The following is a 19,925-nucleotide window of genomic DNA, read 5'->3' on the forward strand; positions in this document are numbered from 1 at the left end:
GAATTGATGTTAATTCTTCTTTACATATATAAAAAAGAAGTTCTTTAATTCGTCCTTAGAAGTTTTCCAAGTTTAAATCTAAACAGTGGAGGCACATTAATCTTCTTGGGAACTGACACTTCTTCCCCAGCTCTCTCCCCCTGCGCGACCCCTCCGGACGCCGGTCCGGCCAGGGGAGGCTGATGTGAAGCTGGTGGATGACCCGGGGTGACTGTGGCATCGTCCCCGCTGCCGGCGAGTCGGGGAGGGAGGGCCGGCCGTCCTCCGGGGCGGGGCCGGGAGGAGGGAACGAAACATCAAGCTGGGTCTCGGAGCCCGCAGAGCAGCAACGCCCCTCGCTATAAATGCGGAGCTGCCTCGGAGCCGCGGATTCCAGCGCCTGCCGGCAGGACCCCGGGCAGCGGCGCGTGACAGCCCGGGCGGGCGCACCGCAGCAGCCCCGCGGTGGACAGGCAGCGGCCCCGGGGAGGGCGCACGGCCGGGGCGCGCAGGCCGCGGGCGGGGGCCAGCGCGGCGCTGCCCGCTGGGACGGGACGTGGCCCGGGGACTGCAGAGGCTGGGGTGTCTTCACTGCTGGCTCTGCGCTGGGAGGTTCCCGAGGACCAAGGAGAAGGAAACCGTCTCCGAGCCGGCGCCCTTCTCCAAATCAGGTGAGCGGCTACTGGAGTGGGAGGGAGCAACGTGGGCTTGTCCGCTGCGTGTCCCCAACATTTCGTTCACTTCCACCAACTCTTCCAAGTGAAAGGGCGAAGTCTATTGAAGTGGGCTGCCCCCAAACTTTCTTCCCCAGGCTCTCAGTTAACTCTTGTCTTTTTACCATGACTTAGATGGGGAGTCCGTGTGACTCTACGGGGCCCCCGTTTAAAAGTTGTGCTACTTTGGAGGTGAAGCTGAGAGTATCCTTAACCCACCCGTCTGTTTCCCAGGCAGAGTTCCTCCACCGCTCACTTCCCACCCCTCCGTAAACCGTCCCGGCGGTTCTTGACACTGGACAACGCCCCCAGTTTGGCCAGACTCTCCACCCTCCACCCTTCGGTGCCCTGGGTGTCCTTTGGAGGAGCAGGGAATCTCCACAGCCCGCCTACAGCCCGTGGCTGGCGCACCTTTGCAGCTGGGGCAGGATCTTAGCAGGTCTTCTGCTCCCGGGGCTGACCCTCTGTGCAGCGTATCTAGCTCCCGCGCTGCAATTCTCAGGGTCTGCCAGTCCCCAACCGCCTGTGGTCTCCAGAAGATCGCAGCCCATCTCGCCCCGCCGCCCCGTTGTCTCTGGGCGACCCCTGACCACCCGGTTGTTGATCCCATCTGCGTTGATCTCTGTTGATCTCTTATCTGCGTTGATCTCTGTTGATCTCTTATCTGCGTTTGCTGACAGCCTCAGTAAGTATTTTAAAACCCACCACTGGCCCTCGGCAACTTTGTCTTCCTGCTGAAAGTTTAGGTGCTCACTTTTTCCAGGACACATCTGGGACTTGGCTATGTTAGTTTCCTGTGTCCGGAACAGAGAGGCAAGACATTGACATCTGACTGTTCTGTCATTTTGGGGGGCAATTTGTGTCTCCTCCTGAAGGTGCTTCGCCCCCAACATGACCGTCTTAGTGGTCACCTCTCTGGGCCCTGGGTCCCACCTTAGCACAAGGCTTAACCCTCTTACCCCTCTTCTCTAGAAAATTGCCCTGCTTCCCGTGTCTTCCTTGGTGTTTCCCCAGCTGTAAAGGCCCCCGGTGCTGATGGAATTCCTGGTAATGCCCTGGCACCCTCCTCTTCCTCTCCCCCACCCCTCCTGACAACACAGAAGCAGGGAAGCTCCGAGGAAGGGAATGAGACTCCCACTTAAGTAGCTGTGAGATATCAGGAACATTATTTAATAACCCTGCACTTCGCATCTCTACTTATAAAGTCCCCTCCAGTGATAAATTCTTTGATTTCTTTTGTTTCCTGGTTATTGCTTTTTTTTAAAACGTCTAAAATAATTAGTCCATTAGAATAATGAACACTGTTCTGGTGATAGACACAGGTATAGCCCTGACACTAGCCATGTAGCAAAAAAATCTGTACCCCTTAATTTTTTTAAATAAACAATCAAAAACAAAGTAATTTACTCTATTATAAGATAGTTTTCAAAACTGTCTAACTTCCTGTTAAATTATCTGCTCTGGACAAACATTAGGATTTTCGGCGATTGCTTCCAAGTGTCCATTTCCCAAATTCTCCGGGGCAGTTCCTACAACCTGGGTTCATGCTGAGGGATGGCCCCACATAAATAGGTCTCAATATTTGCTGAAGTTTCACGATTATTAGTCTCAAACCCGTTATCTACTCTCCCCCCTCCCCTTTACCTTTTGACTTCATTGTTCTTTGCCCCCATCACCAGGCCTTGATTTCTGGTTCTGATCTTCTTCGATCTTAAGCTGAATTAATTGTTCCATCAACCAACTCAGAAAATAACTGGTTTTCTTCCACTGGTTCAACTGATGCTGATGAAAGACTTGTGCTCCTCGAAATTCACAAAATGTCTTTTTGTCACTATTGGCTATTGCAATGCTCCCCCTCTCACAGTACTCTGAGCTCAAATCTTTCCTCAGCCTCTCTTAGTCTGGGTAAGTGTTCAAAAGAGGACTAATTTCGGATTTTTCAAGGTTTTTACTTTCTTTTTCTGTCTAGTTTGGGGTCAGAATTGTGTGTCTGTGTGTATATGTTTTTTTTTTTTTCTGCTACTACTGCTTATTACTGATGGTGCTATTATGGCTTTGCTAATTCACAGTAATAACTAATTTTCCCCACGCTAAAGGGAACATAAGAAAGAACAGCTACTTACCCAAAACCCAAGTAAAATACTTAGCTGAGAAAGAATTTGAAACTCACAATTGCATATCTCCTGTAAAGCCCTTTCAAGGAGATAACTGCGAGTGCCTGTATTTGGTTTTACATTTGCAACAGGGACAAAGATAGGGACCCTTCACAGTTACATATTTTGGCTGCTTCATGCAAGCTCCTGCCCTCCAGCCCCATGTTTGTTAGTGTACCTAGTCCTTTTCCAGTTCAGTCATGAATCTCCCAAGAATGCCAAAGAATCTCCCAAGTAGGCCAGCAAATTACGAATTTTGTTTAGAAGTTTGAAGTAAGTCCAAGTGTTATAAAGATTAAAAAGCTGTCTTGAAGATACATTGTGGCAATAAACAAATGTGGATCCAGGGCAACAAGATATCACAAAGTATCCAAGCGCAGCAGGTTAGGGGCACTTTCCTCCCATGTTATCTGGCAAACTGGACAAATCAGCTTTTAAAGGCATCACCACCAGAAAATGTTATTATTCTTCTTCAAAATCATTGTAAGGTTTCTCTTTCAAAATTACCTGCTCATTGATTGCATGGTTTGTATTTCTTTTCATGTAGATGTTTATTTCATCAGTAGACTAAATTTCCAATAAGCAATAGTAAATGTTGATCAACTTCTATCCTACATTTAGCTATCACTTTGTTTCCTATCCTATAATGATATGAACTTTAGCTTTCAAAACTCAACTTTTTATTGGCTTGATGTACAAAACCATTTTAAATCGAGGAGTATCTAACAGGATTTAAGGTAATATTCAACTGATTTGACAAGTGACTACCATATTCCTATTAAAGCTCTAAAATACACTGGATCATGGCAACAAAAAATTTTAAAGATTGCACATTTTCCAGATGTTTCATTAGTTATTAATACAATGACAACTTTGATAAGTGGAAATAGAAAGCAAAGTATATGCTTAGAATAGTCAATCACAACTGAATACTGCAACTAGCTGTGGTTGTATAACATTAAAAGATTTGCTATTTGATTTCGATTATTTTTCTTCATAGTAGATATGGGGGGGGATTCCTCTGCATATGAAAACCAAAAACCAAAATCGTCTTTCAAAATATGTTAGTAAGAAAGAATGCATTGTATCATGTAAATGCTGTATAACTGCTTTCGTTTATGCTATTCTTATGGCTCAGTTCAGAAGGGTTCATTTGGTTTGGTTTGGTTTGGTTGGTTCTTCAATAGATGTATCTTCTAAATGTCTTAAGTAGACATTTAGTCAGAGTTACTTTTCTATATCCAAGCATGTTTTTAATTGTATTGCTAGTCTCACATTTAATTACTTTTCTAACATATAAAAGTTCAGAAAATAGTTAAGAAAGGACTATAATTGCAATATGCCTTCCTATTTGTTTTGTTATAGTCCTTTTTTGAAACTGCATGAACTTTAGCTTTCGAAACTCAACTTTTGATTGGCCTGGTGTGTAAAACCATTTTAAATCAAGGAGTCTCTAACCGTCCTTTTTTGAAAGGACTATAATTGCAATATGCCTTCCTATTTCAAGTCCTAGCTCTACATGCGCTTATAATTTAAAATTATAGAATTAATCCTTCAGTTTGGGTTAATTTTTTATGTCATTCCTTATTCTATACCCACATATGTATACATAAAGATGACTTAATCTTCACCAAATGATGTTAAAATCTTATTTAAATCAACTGGACTTAAGTACTCTGAATAGCTGACTAAAGAGTAAGGATATTGGAAAATATATTAATACATATGATTGTGTACTCTTGAAGAGAACTTAATTAATGATTGTTAATTTGCTAAGTTTCTTTGGGTATATTCTCATCCTCTATTAATCAAAGCTCCTCTTGTCTACTTTGGAAAGTGAAGAATTATCTTTATAGAATGTATCAACAACAGTTGCAGATACTTAACAGAGGATATACTATAGATCTGAGTGACATTAGACCCTGAGGTTATAGCAAACCATAGAAATGATCTTTGGGCCAAGCACAGCAGCTCATGCCCGTAATTCCAGAATGTTGGGAGGCCGAGGTGAGAGGATCGCTTGAGACCAGAAGTTTGAGACCAGCCTGAGTGAGGCCCCATCTCAACAAAAAGTGGAAAAATTAGCTAGAGGTGGTGATTCGTGCCTGCAGTTCCACCGACTCAGGAGACTGATCCAGGAGAAACACTTGAGCTCAGGCTTCAGGGCTACAGTGAGCTGTGATGACACCACTGCCTTGTCAACAGCACAAGACCCTGTCTCAAAAAAATGTTGGTTTTGACCTAGAGAAATATTGATCAAGCTAAGTGCATACCTAGAGATGAGTCCTTAGCTAGTCTCAATGCCACTGGGGTGGGAGGACATTTAAAAACAGCCCCTCCTTCTGTCCTGCCTGGGCAGTGTGTCTGAAGAAGTCGTGTTTGGTTCCATCTACTTCTGTAATAACGTCTGCTCCTTTCTCTTCCTCACAGGATTATAACTCCTTTGATAGTACAGGCCACGTTCAATGGATCCTTGTTTTCTATTACTAAACACGCCACAAAAGTCATCTGTGGCCTGTTTGTAATTTGTTTGCTTTGGGTTAAAAGTGCAGAAAATGTTAAATATATTTTCAGATCCCTATGTTTTAGAAGAGAAATGTTGGAAAAACCATTTTTTCTGATCTCATTTAGGTGTATTATCCTATAATATACAATAAAATCACTTAAAGTAGTCTTGCCAATTGGGGGGCTGGCATTAATTCCATATTTCAGCATACGCAGCAATGGCCAGAGAATAGTACAAGAAAGAATGAGGAAATGGAGTGGGGGGAGGATAAAAGTTGAAATATCTATCAGTTTTTCTTAAGGTATTGGGAAGCAGGTAAAACAAGAATATTAGAATATCCAGAGGAGCATATTAAATCTTTTTATATATCGCCACACCTTCCTCTGTCCTCCTAACCCCCTTCCCCATCTTAAGACACATTGTACTATGTATTACAAATTAGTAGCAACCATCCACATCAACCTCAGGGGTCGTAGCCCACACTCCAGCACCACGGGCATTGCCTAGAAGTTTGTTAGCTGTGCAGACTCTCAGACCTTACCCAGGTGCACTGCATGAGAATCTGCACTTTAACAAGATCCCCAGGTGATTCAAACGCACATAAAATTAGAAAAGTACAGGACTTATGGCTTGTGTATAGTGTTTGCTCAGAGGTCATCTGCTTGGCTTTTTAATAAACTAACATTTTAAATAAATGTTGTAGAAGTAAGACAAACAATGTGCCAAACACAATGTTCATCCTTTAAATGGTTTTCATTTAATTCTCACAACCACTTTGCAAGATCGTCACTGCTTTATTCTCATTTTATAGATACTGAATAAAAAAGATAAGGAACTGAGGGTGTTGAGAGTTAAACACAAGAGTTCTAATTCCAAAGCCTACGCTCTTAGCAGCTCTGTGCTAGGCTGCCTCCTTTTTAAGACCAACTAATTACTTGAAAATTTATATTTTAAAATGTATAATTTGAAATTCAATCCTCATAAAAGAAAAACAAAACCTAAGCCATATTGACTATAATATTTGTCTTTGCTGCAATAATAAATTCTAGAAATTCTCTCTTTAGTTGTTGTGAAAAATACTATGACAGCTTACCTAAATTTATCATAATACGTATCTCATATGTACAAAATAATTTTGCGTATCAATTATGCTTCAATAAAGATGTTTTTACGGAGTGAGATAACTTTAAAAAATTAGCTTTTGATATCTCAACTTTTTCCCATAACTTATCTAAAATTTGCTGTTTACCTTTTGTTGTTCTGATGCTGCAAAATCATTTTTCTCTTGAACAAGTTATCCTCCACACACACTTGGACTATTTAACATCCCAACCCAAATTATATACTGCTTTTCAGCTTTTAATAGAAATGCTTATTTACTCTATGTGTGGTTTACAGAACCGTAGTCTCATATACTTACTAACCAGTCAATATCCAAGCAAATGATGACTTATTTGAAGCCAGTGACTGTCCAAATGATTTGCTCCCTGAACTATTTTTCCCAGTGCATGTAGATTCTGCTAGCTGTCAGCTAGTTCATGCCAAACTTCATGTGTTTTGGGCCTTGGTGTCAGTCCAAAGACTAACGCGTCTGGGTTCCCCAGGATCATGGTTGAGAGGAGAGGTGTGCTAACATGACTGAGCAGCCAGTTTTCTGAGTGATGCTGGAACATTCCTAAGAGACAGAATTTCCCTGAATGCTTGGATCTAGAATTTTAGCTGTTCAGGCAGTACTAACAAGACAGCATCTAACTTTTTAAGTTATGGGTTAGGGCAAAATCAACCCAGAGGTACCATCATGCAAAGTAGTGGGCCGGGAAGGAGAATTACCAAGGAGACACCCTACACCCAGACACAGGTTTCTTAGAGCTTGGAAGTGGTAAAGGACCAGTGATCATCTCCTATGGCCCAAATATTTTGTGACTGTGGCTTAATATAATCTGCACCGGATTATTTTTTTAACATATTTTTTAAAAGCTCACATTTTTTTTCTATTAAACTTCATGTATTTATAATTTTATCAGCACAGACACTTTTTTCACTTTCCAACCCTTGTCATCTGATCCAAATGCTTCTAAATTACACAGTATGTCTCTGGAACAAGAATGTTCCATTAACCTAGCTTTAATAACCTAACTCTCTTTCCTCTCAAATGATGTCACTTCACCTAAAACACGTTGTTCCAGAGTATCCCCCGGCCCTTAATCTTTACACAGATAATTGCTAAAACTTCATCAGGAATGAAAAAGAATTAGATGTGATTTTTGCATAGTGATTGCTTGACTATATCCTGGCTTTTGATTTACTGATGTATCAGAATGCATTTTTGAGAAAACACACATCTATTAAGATTCTTTTAAATTCCCACTAGGTTAAGCCACATTATAGAACATTATACATTATTTATAAGATACAAATATATAATATAATGTAATATACAACACATATTTTATATGTTTAAATATATTTAATGGCAAGGAAAGATAATCAAGTGAAAAAATCAATATATAAAACATGAATCATAAGCATGACCCTGGGGGCAGCAGATTCTTCTGAAAGTGCAAGTAAAATCTGTCTTGAGTTACTGTTGCCTTCGTGAAAGTAATTACGTTAGCACTGATTTGTGAGGATTTGTGAGTAAAATCACTTATATATTTTTTAAATGCATGCATACCTGTAGAGTAGATAAGACTAGGAAAAAAATATAATAAATCTTTTGAGAGTTATTAAAACCAGAGGTGATATTTTTTCTTCTTTCTCTCTGTCTCTCTTTTATTTTGTATATGCTTTCAAAATTTTCTGTAGAGGATCTCTATTGAGTTTGTATTTCCTACTTTCTATTTATCTTAGAATTGTTATTCTATTCCTTATAACTCACTCTGCGTGTTTATTTTAGGTCTTAGAACATCACTGTTAACTCTTTATAGAATACTATAAATCTGACACTTTCCATCATTTTTTTTCCCTAAAGTGCACCAGAGACTTACAAAATAGCTCACATGATGCACACTGGGTTGGTATTTCGCAGGTCAAATCATTTGGGAAATTTTTTTGGCTAATAGATCCTTCTTATGCCAAAATTCTTCTATATGACAATGCCAGAGGAAAGCTGGTATACCTAGCTGTTTAAAAAGTAACCTGTACTCAGTATTCTGTCTTTAATTTTAAAACATTATCTATTTAATCCTTCAAATCTATGATGAAAGTTAATGATGAATTTGGCTATGTTCATAGATGTTTGCACAGTAAAAGTACAAGAAACGAAGTCAAAAGAGAAACAAAGCCGGGAAATCAGTTTGCCAGCCACTGTATGTAAAATGCCTTTTTATTTAACATGAGTTTTTTAATATGAGAAAACATGAACAACCTAATTGGAAAATGAGCAATGGCCAAGGCTGGGCAAACTAGTAGAAGAATAACTCCAGAAAATAAGAAAAAAATGAAAAGACACTCGACCTCATTCATCACTAAAGAAATGTGAATCAGAGCAAAGATACCTTTTCACTTATCAGATTAAGGAAAAAAGATTTGATTAAAGCAAGATTTGGGGTATCATAAATTGCTATTACCTTTATAGAGTATATTTTATAAATATCTATAAAAACTTAGAGTATAAAATTTAGTTCAATAATTCTGTTTGGAATCTATACTGATACATTTATGTAAGCGCTAGAATGCATATGTATAAATATGATTATAGAGAAATTTTTGTAGCAGCCAAAAGGAAAACTGATAAAAAGACTAAGACCCATTAGTAGCAGACTGGTTAAATTATCATGTATCAGCACAACAATGGAATATTGTATAGTCAACGAAATCTATGAGGTAGATTTATGTATGCTGCTGTGGGAGATCTGCTAGCCATAAAAATAAGTAAAATAAATGAAAGAAAGCAAAGAACAGGATAGTATGATGTGAAAAAGAAAAAAAGGATATCTACATTTATATGCACGTGTATGCATTTCTGAAAGTCTTGGGCTACCTAAGAAACTATTAGTACTTCTGAGAAGTAGCTCCATAGAGAAGTTTAGAGATAGCAAGGAGATGTTTACTTCTGTTTTATATTCTTTAGTAACTTGACGTTTTACCACGTGCAGGTATTACCACTATGAAAAAGAAAAACAGAAAAGATAATCTTTGAAAAAAAGATATATTTTAAAGTATGGGATTGTAACACGGATATAAGCTTTATACTACAATGGAAGTAGAATCATTTAACACAGTTTAACTGTAAATTCACAAGTAAAAAACCAGTCCGTTATTATATATCTTAGTAACTGTGTCTACAGAAAGAAGAGTCTCAGAAGACTACACTATTTTAACCAAAAATATTCTTGTTCTTTTTCCCTCCCAGGGGATGGTAAAGATACTGACCATGAACAGGGAGAGGGGGAGACCCCATGACAGCCACATAATACAGCCTAACTCTACAGAAGGAAAAATAAGTTCTTGATGTAGACCAGACGGTTTTATTCCCTGTGAACATTCCTAGGATACAGTGTTAATGCTTGTTCTATAAATTAAAAACGAAAAACCTTACCATATTCAGTTAATCACTTTAATCTTTTTTTTCTTTTTCCAGGTTTGATACGTGATACATTGGTCTAGAATGACTGGGGTGTTAATCTGAAAAAGTCACTGAAGCCATCCCGGACAGTTCGCACCAGGTAACGCCTTACATCTACAACACTGTGCCTGCCAGTAGTTTTTCCCAACGTGTTAACACAGATATACCTTGAGAAGCCACACATGCCTTTGTCCTGTGAAAAAAAATAGAGGAAGCAGAAAAATGAGAAATTTCAGTTTTGCCCCATCCTCCTCAGTATACAGATTAAGAATGTATGTGCTCACCTGATTTTAACTGTAAATTGTCACCTTTACCAAGCTATTTCCCTTCATGTGCTGCTTATAAACTGTGTGAGAAATTTGCAGCCCTTTAGCAAGGACCCTCATGGCTACAGGCGATTACTCTGAGCAGTGTTCTTGCTCTGCAGGGTTTAGGAGGAGCAGAGAGGAATGACCACGCCCTCTCATCAGTGCCCTAGCAAGGAACTGGGGCTCTGGGATACCCCAGCATTCACTCACTTCCAGGAGACTTAAGTCAATCTCAAAACTTGACTGGTTCCCCTTCAGAAAACCCAAATGTCTGAGAGTTTTATCATCTACAAACATCTGCCTTCCTCCAGTGATGAGATGGAGGAAGAGCAGTGTGCAACCAGAGAAGAGGCCCCTGGGAGGCCGGTGCAGACTGGGCCCTGGCAGGCACCAGTCAGGGGGAGTCACAGCGCAGTACCTTAAACACTCCCAGAACCAAACGTGGACAACGTCAGGGTTAACCAGGACTGCTTTGCTGCTGTCCAGCACCTGTCCCAAGGGCCTGTGTGAGATTTTTCATTTTCAAAGTCCTAGATTTACTTACTAGTGGTTTTTTTTTCCTTCCTAACAGAAAGTTAATTCAAAGAACACACCTTTAGCCTCCTTTGTCCCTTCGAGGGAAAATGAAAAGGATGGCTTGTCCAATTCTGAATATGCTGTGCTTCTGTTTTATCAAGGTAGAGGAGAGGGAGGCCCTGGGTAGGCAGAGAAATATACTAGGTGCCTTCACCCTTCTTTGCTAGACTGGCGAGTAGGAACCACCATCTGAAAGGCACTCTACAGTGGTGTTAGGAGACTATTTAGGACGGCTTTAATCTTGAAGATAAAAATAGTCATGTTCAACAGAGTGCTGTCACTGGATAGCTTCAGTTGGTTTTTTGTTTGTTTGCTTTTTTTGTTTTTGAAGTGAAGTTAAACATGGGAATCTGGGTTATATGTGTTTTCAACAAAAATCTAGCTCTGGAAACGGTGCCCTAAAATACGTAGTCAGGATAACATAAAGACAGGAAACTTTATTTTACATTTTAGGAGTACTGAGCAGAGGAGCTTTCTTCGTGGTACCACGTTAGCCCTGACGGTTAATCTAGGGGGTTCCTGCTGAAAATGACTCTTCCTGGACCAGCCTTCACTTTCTAGGAGTCACTTACTGGTAGCAAAACTTCCAAGATATTTATAACATATTTGCTTAAGAATAAAAAAAAAGAGAGAAAGAGAAAAAACAGTCTGAAATTTTAAACTTTTTTAAACCTTTAGGTTTCCATTGAATAAGCAAAACATAATTCTAAGAATCTTTTTTGATTATTCTGATAATGGTAACTGATGCTATACACAGTCCACTACCCCTAACTGGCAACTTTGGCCTCACTTTCCTGTAAAATAATCTCCCCATCCTGACCTATGAGCACCATCCTGACCTATGAGCACCATTCTGAAATACAAAACAAAACAGAGCAGAAGGACCTCTGAACTCTGTAATATCCCTTTAAAACTTTTACTAGCTTACAGCTGGAGAACTCTGATCTCCTATTGATTTACACCAGTGATGTGTAAATAAGGTTTCAGAGCTTGTTTCATAGAACCAAAGCTGAAAATGATGAAATCTACTTATCAGAAATGGGAAAAACCTAATTAGGACATTTTAAAGAATAAGTGAAGAGCCTTAACATCTATAGTCCCATACTATCCAATATGGCAGCCATTACCACAGGTGGCTATTTAAATTTACACGTAAACTAATTATAATTAAATAAAATTAAAAATTCAGTGCTTATTTGCACTAGCCACATCCCAAGTGCTCTGCAGACATATGTGATTAGTGAACAGCACAGATATGGAACATTTCCATCATCATAGAAAGCAACTACTAGAGGGTGGCACCTGTGGCTCAAGGAGGAGGGCACCAGCCCCACACGCTGGAGGTGGTGGGTTCAAGCCCAGCCCCAGCCAAAAAAAAAAAAAAAAACTGGAAAAAAAAGTACTATTGAATAACACTGAACAAACACATTTATTAATAATGCAGTAGACTGTCATCACCACTTGGTAAGAAATTTTTATGTTCTTTTAAATTTATTTGAAATGTTTTCTAAAATTTCAGTTTTCTTAGGTTAAGTGGTGTATCGCTTCTACAGGTGTCTATTTCCTTTTTTAATATGCAAAAAATTTCCTTTTTGCATATTAAAATACACAGAATTCAATATTTTATGTATCTTTAAAAGTTTGAAGTTCATGATTTCTTAAAAGGAAAGAGCTACCATGGTTGTATTAATGACAGACTTAAGGCTATTGGCTTGGTTACCTGCCTCAGTGGCAACTCCAAGTAAGCAAAACTACACAAGGTGTGGGAACACTTTTAACAGGCAAAACTTTCTTCTTTACTCTTTGCCTTCTGTAAGGCTTTATGTATTTTTTCAACAATAATAAATAGGTCTCATTGTATTAACTAAAGCTGATTTGTGTTTTTTAAGCAGTTAGAGTAGCAAACAAAATAAGTACTTTTCTCATTTTTTTATAAAACTTTACATGATATGAGAAGTCTGTACATTTATTTAAATTATATATCATAAACAACAGTAGTTTGTTTTCATTTTTAATGAATATAATCACCCCATGTTACAGTACATACTTAAAGTTCTTAGTCACTATTTTCCGCTATTATGATACCATTACTAAAACGTCAGGCTCAGTCACTTTTCCAGTCACTTATACCTAGCAGTTTTATATTTTGGTTTTTGGACCAACAGTTGTGTGTTACACAAGGCAAAAAAGTTAAAAACAAATTTGCCTTCGAGTCATTGAACACTGGGGATTTGAAAGAGATATATAACCAGCTGTGAGAAGGGTTTAAATATTCTGCCAATGTTCCTTTTACACGTTTACCCCTATAATTTTCAATTAAAGCATAAAAATAATAGAAGTTTGGAACTTTTGAATTTTTGAATATTAACCTCAGAATCTCATCAATGAAAAAAGTTAAGGTACATGCTATTCATTTGTGTTGTCTCTTTAAATAAATAAGAAATAGAGCTGGTTTATAAGGTAAACAGGTTTGCTCCAAATGAACTATTCACACAGTTTATTTACAATGATCTTATTTCTTTGCTAAAATATATAGCTAGGTATGTTTAACATACTGCTGACTAGACAGGAAATTATAATTTAAATTATATTACTTCAAGATTTTTTAATGATTAAAAGAGCTCAGAGAATTAGTCTCTGAATTGAGAGCCTCTATTTTGCTGGCAGAAAAATCTTAGCTAGCATCAAAAGTGGCATCATCCTCTCACTTCAACCAGTTTTTCCTTTTGATGCTCTTAAAAAGATTTAGATATATGAGTCTCTCTTTTTTTTTTTTTTTTTTGCAGTTTTTAGCCCAGGCTGGGTTTGAACCTGCTACCTCCAGCATATAGTGGCCGGAGCCCTACCCCTTTGAGCCACAGGTGCCACCCAGGAGTCTTTTTTTTTTTTAAGATATAATCTCACTCTGCCACCCCAAGTACAGTGCTGTGGCATCACAGCTCACAACAACCTCAAACTCTTGGGCTCAGGCAATCCTCTTGCCTCAGCCTCCTGAGTAGCTGCGGCTATAGGTGACCTCCGCAACACCTGACTAGTTTTTCTATTTTTCATTTTTTTATGTCTTTAATTAGTTGTATCCATTTATTTATTTATTTTTAGTAGAGACAGGGTCTTGCTCCTGCTCAGGCTTTGCTCACACAATCCCCCTGCCTAGGACGGCCTCCTTGCTCACACAATCCCCCTGCCTAGGACGGCCTCCCAGAGTGCTAGGATCATAGGTAAGAGCCACCACACCTAGTGAATGAGTCATTTTTAAAATTCCAGAAAGGTCTAGGATGTCTCAGAAACATAATAATATAGTGCAGATGTGGTGGAAGATAACCATCTATCTGCAACTAAGTCTTTGATGCCTTTGTAGAATTTGAGCAAATGAGCCCTCAGACAGCAGGAAGCCGGTGAAGCCGCCTGCCCGAGTCCAGTCGGGAGCAGCATTCTTCCCCTCTCATCCAGGCAAGACCAAAATAAATATGGACACAAATTTGCACCACAAAAAACAAGCAGAGCCACTGCAGATGAAAACCAAACGGGAAGTAAAAGCTGTCTTTTGAACTGAACGTCCACCTTGGTTCCTGAGTGATACTCCAAGTCAAAGAGTAAAAATAACACGGGCATTTGCCTGTTTTCTGGTCCCTCTTGTGGGGTCAGAGTATGAGAAGGGAGACAGAGTAAGTAAGTATCTTCCTTAACAACAGGAAGTAAGAAATCCAATCTGCTTTGGCAAAGTGAAAGCAATACAGATTTGAGTCATTGATGATGACAGTGCCTATGAGAATTGTAAGGTTGTTATATGATAGTGATGAACCCACCATATTTTATTCAGCACTAAACCCTTAACGGATGCTAGCCTTCATTTCACATATAGCATATTTATCTATACACAACTGAACTAACAGAACATTGATAACGACCTTGGCTCACAAAGCATCCGCTGAGCTTGGGTCAATTATAGTAGGAAGCTCCTCCTGGAATCTGCTAGAAGTTATCTATAACTAGATGGATGGATTAGACAAAACATACTATCTTAATTAAAGAGAGAGAAATACAATAGGCATCAGTCAGGTGAAGGAAAATCAAATAATAAATGTGAATCAATTTGGAGGTTTGAATTTATTTTAGGTTCTCCAAGATAATGTGGCCAATTTACCAGACCTAATTTAACATCTTAAAATAAAGAAATCCACATGACCTATTTTGTAATTTTATTTTCTTAGGAGAATGCTTCAATATCTTTAACTTTCATATTTAAAATTTTTGTTCTTTTGTAGTTTTTATAATCCCACCATTTGCCAATCTATAATGGTTGGGGGAAAAAATACAGATATGTGGGTCTCCCAAGAGAAAGCAATTTTGCAATCTTCCTCACCAATGTAGTCTAACAATTAAGAACCCTTAAGCTAAATAGAAAAATTCATGTCACAGGAAACTTTTATTCAATACGTATAATTAGTTTTAGTTAACTTTATTAATGAAATGTCGCAAATCAATTAGGTTTGCAATAATCAGATGCTGAGGACCCAAGAGGAGCCATTCCTCTCACAAGAGGGGAAGGTGATATACAACTTAGCTGGGAATCAAATGTAATTAGATTTGATCAATTGAGTATTCCTGGCCTGATGTAGAGTCAGGCAAATACCTTGGGTGGAAAAGAGATAGAAAAACAGTGTGACTTAGAAATGTCTTCATGGCTTCATGGTTCTATTGGCTACAAATGGCAGCCAAAATGGGCTTTGAAACCATAGATATTGTTCAGATAGGGATAGGTTTTAAATTTATTTTTCAAATTTGAATGCTTTTAAGGAGGGCGCAATATGTAAGTTCCTATTTGTCACAGACCTCAGTATTCTTTAATGCCTTAGGTCGGGTACTTCATACATTTATTTAATTGCCTGAATTGAACGCCCAGTGACATTTCAATTTGCAAATATCCCCTAGAGTTAGCTATTGAACAGGAGTGAGAGAACAGGAAAATTTCTTTTCTCTGACTCTAAAATGGGGATACCAAAGAAATGTTATGGCAGTAAGAAATTATAATATCAGACACAATGTATTCTATTTAAAGCTACACTTTGCAACAGATTCTGCTGTAATTCCCTCAGTACCTTTTAAACAGAACATGTTAAGTCCCTGCTCTCAGCACTGAGCACAAAGTTGCAAGCAAAGCAGACAAAATCCTTGGCCTCAGAGGACTTACATTCTAGCACCTAGAGTAGAAAAGCAATCAAGTAAAATATGTAATATGTGGGACGACATGAAACATGGAGACAGAGTAGAGGAGGCTACAGTTTTCAGGGTGTTCAGGAGCTCCTTAGTGAGAAGGAGGTATCTGTGTGGTCATGTGCGTGAAGGGGGCCCTAGGCCAGCAGTTCTCAACCTGTGGGTCGCGACCCCCTTTTAACAATGAAAATACATGGGGGCATTGGAAAGGTTGAGAACCACTGCTCTAGGCAGAGGGCACGGCAAATACAAAGGCCCTGTGGCCACACTACAGTGAGTATACAGGGCACAGCAAGTAGACTAGTGTCTTTAGAAACCACAGAAGAAGAGTGGATAAAAATAGTGACACCACATTTTGAACGGTACGTACTGACAGGTACATATTTAGAATAGACGATAAGCATTCTTTTCGAGTTGTACTATGAAGCTATTTGTCAAAAAGATACATGTGAGTGTGTGGCGTCTGTGGTTCAAAGGAGTAGGGCGCTGGCCCCATATACCTGAGGTGGCGGGTTCAAACCCCAGCCCTGGCAAAAAACTGCAAAAAAAAAAAAGATACATGCGTGTTAATGCTTACAACAAAATCTTGAAAGACATTTGTTAACTAAATGATGTGATTCCAGAAGTTCAAAAAACAACAACAACAAAAGAATAGATGCTAGAAGAAGGGAAATAAAATTTAGAAAGCCAAATGGTTTTAGCCTTAAAGTGCTTTGAAGTAGGGTAAAATGTTCCCAAACTTTCAGATATTAAAAAGGTCCCAGGTCCATGATTTAATGCTCAATGGCTAGTCCTGTGGCAAGGATTCATTAGAAACCTGCATTTTACGTCATTCCTCTGGACACCTATTGGCCATGTTTGATGCCTTTGGTATATTTCAAAAACACATTCACTGAGTGATAAGCTTGTGTTATCCTGTGTCACTGGACCTGGAAATAAAATTCTTCAAGCATACAGTGATGTATTTAAACAAGTCCTAAGGCTACTACTGAAGGCAAAATAATTTCATATGCTGATTATTCCATTTAAATTATTTCATCCACAAGTCCATCAAGAAAATTCTAAATAGAAAAATACATTTAGGATTGTGTTCTGCATTATCCATCCACACAGAAGTAGAAATAAAATTATTTAATGGAAAATTTCAAATGAGCTCACTCTAAAAATGTACAGGTAGTCTGAATAAGAGGAAGCAATCCCGGGTTGGTGTGATTCTTCATTGGTGGTATTTTCTCATAATCCCCATGCTTTTTTCCTGTCCTGCTATTCTTTAAGATTTCCTAATGAGGATTAGGGAACAGGCATAGTTAACAATCTGTGTATGCAGGTTGGAAACAAGAAAATGAAGACTAATAGTTTCTCTCCTGCTAATTTGATTTTCTGCAGCTCTTCTCCTCCCAGCTTCGGCAAAGGACTTAGTTACTATTTCCAGCAGATGGGAGCAGGGGAAACACAGGCATCTCTGATGTCATGGCTCCCCCCCAAGTTGGCCAGCTGCTTCACAGGCCTCCATTAGAGACTCCCCAAGAGTAAGAAATAAAAGGGGATCATGAATAGAATGCAGGAAAGGAAAATGCAACTTCCTTCATTTCTAGAAAAATAATAGCTCGATGATTGGGAAGGGCTGTGGCCTAAAACGTTTTGAAAATGTTTCTGATAAAAATCGAATGCCATTATTCTTACTGACTGTCCCTGTGTCTGCCAAATAAGACTTTAGCAATTGTATTTCAATTGTCTAAGTGTATTAGTTAGTAATTAAATACTATCATTAGGAAGCTTTTTAATACAGAAATGTTAGATCATAAAAATCTCACTTGCCCCTTGCATTATTCATACACACATGTGCAGGTTCTTTGTGCTAAAAAATAGTTACCATTAAATAAGAACCTGTGACTTTGCTGGCCTTTTATCTGTGCTGACTACAATTCAGTCTTCATGCCTCTCTGAGCCGTAGAGCATTTGTGACGTGGAGAACTTTCCTGATAGAAATTCAGGACTTTTTAACTCAGATCACAGCTGTATACTTAACCACTATGCAACAATGGCTTTGTACCCCAAACTGTATCACGTCAGAATGCTTTTTTAGTACTCTGAACTGAATTGTGTTCAGAAAACTGCTGGTCCAGGCAAAGCCAGCAAAGTCAGGTGGCCTCAGCACAGCCCCGGCCTTTTCCGAGCTCTCTGCCGTCAGCACCTCGGCCTCCTCTGCAGAGCTGCTCAGCCGTACCCCTTTCTTATCCTCCACAGTCCCGAATGGAATCACACTCAGCTCATAAAAGTCCTGGTCACACAGAACTAAAAAGGAGGCTTCTGGAAAACAGCGTCGTGTTAAGTTTACAGAAAGATGTGACGTTCAGTCATGGACTGCAGTGTGTGACTAACTCTCAAGAGTGAAATATGACCCCAACAGAGCTTCTGGAGAATTCCAGGGCCTGGGGCTGATTAATAGTACAAATACAGTTATTTATTTATAACTATAAAGGGATTTATTTCCCAGTACCCTTCATACTACTGACATCCCATAAAACCAGGCCCTACAAGGAACTGGAACATTCTGAGAATATACAACACACGACCTTAGAGAAGGAGCTTTCCTTTTCTGCGACACACACACAAAAAAATGCAAACTGGTTCAAATCAACCTGAACTTCTGTCCAGGTCCCTCTTTTGTAACTGCTGTGTCCTTGGAAATTGCTACATAAAGGCCAAACTGCCAAAGTCTAGTTCTTCTCCTCTGAGCAAAGCCCTTTTAGTTGTATGTCATCTATCTGGTCGTTTTTCTGTTTATTTGCAATTTTCCTCAATTGCCAAAATGTGGCAATTCTAACTCCAAATCCCATAGTAGAGAGGAGGCGAGTTGGGTTAAAAGAATGCCTGTAATTTAATTAGCGATCCATCTCCCATAAAAAGCCGGTTCATCACAACCTCCTTCAAATCCCTCTCTCACAGATTTCTCTCTCCGTGAAAGAGGCAGCATACACCATGTTAGAGAAACACACACATCTCTAAATCACGAGGGAGGCCTAAGGAAAGAGTTGAAAAATAACAATTTAAGCAAGATTTCTTTTTGTCTTTTAATTTTCTGAATTTAAACAGTTTTTTCAGTGTCCTGAAAATGATTCCTTTCTCTTGCTGACCCCTGTTCCCATGCAGCATTTTGTCTGGTAGGGTCACAGATTTAAGTCATCACTCAGTAAGAAAAAAAGAGAGAGACTTAACATAATCTAAAGGGAGATACTCTTCTTACTCAACAAATAAAATATCTCGAATCCAGGGATGAGTCATCTTTGAATCCCTCCCAACTTGTGATCTAGTTTTGGGAGAAGAGTTGGAAGCAACTGGTAACTAGGCACAGCTTCCCATATACAATCCTATCTGTTATTCACAGCAACACATAGAAGCAACTATGATTATCGCCATTGTATAACGCTGCCATTTTATAAAGGAAGACAGGAAGCAAATAAGAGGAACATGTGTTCACTGGACACTTCCGGTGCCCAGCACTGTGTCAGTCACTCCACCTGCATTAGCAGGTGGGTATTAACCAGGGTATGAGCCCTGTTTCCCCGAAAATAAGACAGTGTCTGATTTTAAGGTGTGCTCCCAAAGATGCTCTAGGTCTTATTTTCAGGGGACGTCTTATCTTTTCTGTAAGTAGGCCTTATTTTCAGAGGATGTCTTATCTTTTCTGTAAGTAGGCCTATTTTCAGAGGACGTCTTATTTTGGGGGAAACAGGGTAGGTGCTATTCTGTTACTGGCTCCATTTCTTCACAGAAACTGAGACAAAAGTGCTGACACTGCTACCCAGTGCCAGAGTCAGGACTTGAATTGGGGACTGACTCTTGATTCCTTGTTACAACCATTTCTCTCCTGGCAATAACCCACCAATTCACCAGCGCCTAAGGTCT

At 39.3% G+C, this 19,925-nt stretch overlaps 1 protein-coding gene across 2 annotated transcripts in view; it reads left to right on the forward strand.

Annotated features, from left to right (window-relative positions):
- Nucleotides 1–332: 332 nt before the first annotated feature.
- Nucleotides 333–19,925, forward strand: part of AGTR1 (angiotensin II receptor type 1) — a 51,487-nt gene continuing 31,894 nt past the window's right edge. The window contains exons 1-3 of one of the 2 annotated variants that reach the window (XM_053599851.1): nt 333–650; nt 9,934–10,018; nt 14,161–14,471. The gene's annotated coding sequence lies outside the window, so the exon portion shown is untranslated. The remainder of the gene's footprint in view (nt 651–9,933; nt 10,019–14,160; nt 14,472–19,925) is intronic. The other variant, XM_053599850.1, reaches the window with a different exon arrangement.

Source organism: Nycticebus coucang, chromosome 8, assembly GCF_027406575.1.
Source record: "Nycticebus coucang isolate mNycCou1 chromosome 8, mNycCou1.pri, whole genome shotgun sequence".
Classification (NCBI taxonomy): domain Eukaryota; kingdom Metazoa; phylum Chordata; class Mammalia; order Primates; family Lorisidae; genus Nycticebus; species Nycticebus coucang.